Source organism: Gorilla gorilla, chromosome 4 (genome assembly GCF_029281585.2).
Source record: "Gorilla gorilla gorilla isolate KB3781 chromosome 4, NHGRI_mGorGor1-v2.1_pri, whole genome shotgun sequence".
Lineage (NCBI taxonomy): Eukaryota > Metazoa > Chordata > Mammalia > Primates > Hominidae > Gorilla > Gorilla gorilla.
In genome coordinates, this window is record NC_073228.2 from 9,701,414 (window position 1) to 9,704,922 (window position 3,509).

At 54.6% G+C, this 3,509-nt stretch overlaps 1 long non-coding RNA gene across 1 annotated transcript; it reads left to right on the forward strand.

Moving 5' to 3' along the window:
- The first annotated feature begins 244 nt into the window (after nucleotides 1-244).
- LOC129533946 (uncharacterized) lies at nucleotides 245-1,740 on the forward strand. The gene is made up of 2 exons (XR_008680368.2): nucleotides 245-538; nucleotides 1,493-1,740. It is a non-coding gene; the product is annotated as an uncharacterized lncRNA (long non-coding RNA).
- The last annotated feature ends 1,769 nt before the right edge of the window (nucleotides 1,741-3,509 follow it).

The following is a 3,509-nucleotide window of genomic DNA, read 5'->3' on the forward strand; positions in this document are numbered from 1 at the left end:
GACTTGCAGGAAGTGCGGGTTCGACCCCGGCGCCCTAGCAACCCCTGCCCTCGCCGCTCTAGAGAGCGGGTCTCCTGGCCGGGCCCTCCTGGGTCTCCGTAGCCGCGATCGCCAGACGCGGCGAGCCGAAGGGCCCAGCCCCGCCCTCTCCGGGCACATGACTCGGGCCTGGCCATTCACAGTGCAGCATCGTCCAGCCTTAGTGATTGGGCCATCGGAGAGCACGTGACGACAGCTAGGCCAATTAGAGACCACCGGTTTCTATTTATGGTGGAGCCGGCGCCCGGCGTGCGGTTGGAAGTGGTGCCGCTGAGGCACCTGTCCGCCCGTTTCCTGCGTCTCCGCAACGTCGGCTGCGAATGAGTCTCCTAAAGGACGCCCGGGAGGATCGGAAACAGCCCAGTCCCGGCGCGGGCAGTGTCCTGCGCTCCTCCCCGGGGTCTGGCCGGGGTGGGCCCGAGGTCCCCGGGCCCCCGGTTACCGCCGCGGGCGCGTCTGCGTCCTGACCCGGAGGGACCCGCGGGCCGGGCCGTACCAGGTGGCGCTGGGGTTGGGGTTGCCGCCACGGAAGCCCAGCTCTGTGGACGCCTGCAGGGCGCCCTCACCGCCCGGGACGGGGGACCCAGCCCAGCCGCAGGGGAAGGACTGGGGCTCGCGGGGACGGAGGGCGGTTAGGATTGCTGGATACAACACGGAACGCCCAATTAACGTTTTTGTTTAACGTGTTTTTTGTAGAGATGGGGTCTCGCTATGTTGCCCAGGCTGGTCTTGAACTCCTGGCCTCAAGCGATCCTCCCGCCTCGGCCTCCTGAGTAGCTGGGACTAGAGGCCTGAGACAGCACGCCTGGCTCAGTTAAGATTTTAGAACAGATTTGTTGAAATATAATGCACTTACTGTGAAATTTCACTTGTTGAAAGCTTACGGCTTTGCCGTATATTCGGAGATGGGCGGCCATGCTCACTATCTCATTTGACACCGTTTCTGTTGCCCCAGAAGGAAACCCCGTGCCCATGAGCATTCACTCCCCACCCTGCCCACAGCCCGGCAAATCTGCTTCAGCCCCTATAGATTTACCTCTACCGCGTTGGGCAGGTACTAAAAATTGTTTATCTGAAGTACAGATTTATCGGCATCCCATATTTTTATTTGCTAATTGTGGCCATCCTAAGGGTGGCATCGCTAGCTCTGACCAAGGAAGCCTCAAGCAGGCAGGCACGAGAGTCCATCCCTAGCCCTGCCTGGCCCCTCAGAGCCCATCCCTGGCCCTGCCTGGCTCCTCAGAGCTGTCCCTGGCGGGCTCCGGGCTCAGGTGCGCTGCCAGGAGGGGGGCAGTGAGGGCTGTTTTAGGTATAACAATCCTGGATATTTCCTGAGTATCTTGTCCGAATGGTTCCTCTTTCTGTATTTTCTAGCTTCCTCTGTATATTTAAAAATAGTCTTATTGGTGTGTTTCTTCACGACATTTCAATTTTTTGTTATCATTTCCCACAGTTTCAGTGATGCAAGATGGTCCTTTCTGAGCAGAGCTCCCCTCGCTCAGTGCTCCTTTGTTTCACGTAGAAGATCTTCTTGAGGGGACTGTGTGGCCAGTGCAGCCCAGGCCTCCCCACCCTGCACCGTCCAACAGAAGAGCAGCTGACGCAGGGGGCCCTCAACATGCTCACCCAAAAGTCAGTGAGATTCTGCACCGGCCCACTAGCCTTCCAATTGTAAACTAAAAATAAAATCTTGGCCAGGCACGGTGGCTCATGCCTGTAATCCCCGCACTTTGGGAGGCAGAGGCAGGTGGATCACCCTGAGGTCAGGGGTTGGAGACCAGCCTGGCCAACATGGCAAAACCCCGTCTCTACTAAAAATACATAAAGATTAGCCAGGCGTGGTGGCACACACCTGTAATTCCAGCTACTCGGGAGGCTGAGGCAGGAGAATCGCTTGAACCTGGGAGGCAGAGGTTGCAGTGAGCTGAGATCGTGCCACTGCACTCCAGCCTGGGTGACAGTGAGACTCCATCTCAAAAAAAAAAAAAAAAGAAAAAAAAATCCTAAGCCCCCCAGCTACTGAAAAGACCCCTCTTGGCCAAGGGGTCCCAGAAACACTTTAAAAACTGAGTTTCCAGCCAGACGTGGTGGCTCACACCTGTAATCCCAGCACTTTGGGAGGCCAAGGCGGGTGGATCACCTGAGGTCAGGAGTTCGAGACCAGCCTGGCCAACATGGCAAAACCCCGTCTCTACTAAAAATACAAAAAAATTAGCCAGGTGTGGTGGTGGATGCCTGTAATTTCAGCGACTCAGGAGGCTGAGGCAGGAAAATTGCTTGAATCTGTTTCAGTGAGCCAAGATCGCACCACTGCACTCCAGCCTGGGCAACAGAGTGAGACTCCATCTCAAAAAAAAAAAAAAGCCAAAAAACTGAGTTTCCAGCCGTGACGGGATGGTAGGTCAGAGGCACCTCATTCTACCCCCTCCCTTGTGTGGTTTAGACAGAATTGACCGGTGTTCACGTTAAAATAGAGATCATAAGACTAAGAACAGGCTCTGTGGCAATAAAACAGCAAATTATAAACAGGACCTCAGGCCAGGCCTGGCGAAAGTAAGTCGTGCATTCCTGCACGTGAAGAATCAACTCTGTTCTAAAGGCCGCAGGTTTCTCTTTTTCTGTAGCAGCTAAACAAGCACTAGCCTCAAGATAAGCAGCATTGAAACAACCGCAGCTCCTCCCCCTGCCGACCCTGACCCCACACCCCTGCTCCACCAGCCGACCCTGACCCCACACCCCTGCTCCGCCAGCCCACCCTGACCCCACACCCCTGCTCCGCCAGCCCACCCTGACCCCACACCCCTGCTCCGCCAGCCGACCCTGGCCCCACACCCCTGCTCTGTCCGCCGACCCTGGCCCCACACCCCTGCTCCACCAGCCGTAACTAGAGCTTTCCTTGGACAAGAGACTCATTTCAGTAACTTTTCCCTGATAAGAGACCTTGACCATAGACGGGTTCTGGCTGGTTTACAGAGATTGCAGCCTCATGTGCCTTCATGTCCTGAAAATACTTTTTGAGGTATACCACCTAATTGTAATACATTTACATGTCGCCTTCACCCCAAGGTGAACGTGGGTCATATGTAACATGCATGTTTATCCAGCACACGTGTCCGAATAAACATGCATGTATATTCGCAACGCCTCCTGTAACTTGTTGAGTATGTATACCTGACCAACCCATTCGGCTTACATTCCTGTCTCACCGCACCCTCCCTCCAAGTACCTGTCTCTGGCCTTAGGCTGGAGGCCACACTTCCCAGCCTGTCAGAATGGCCACCTTACAGGCTATAAGACTTTATAAGAAGTAAAGTCTCCTTTCTGAATGTATAGGTCTTGTGATTTTTAACTTAACACAATCCACAGCCGGTTTCCTTCTTTTTTATTTTTATTTTTATTTTTTTGAGATGGAGTCTTGCTCTGTCCCCAAGGCTGGAGTGTAGTGGCACGATCTCTGCTCACCACAACCT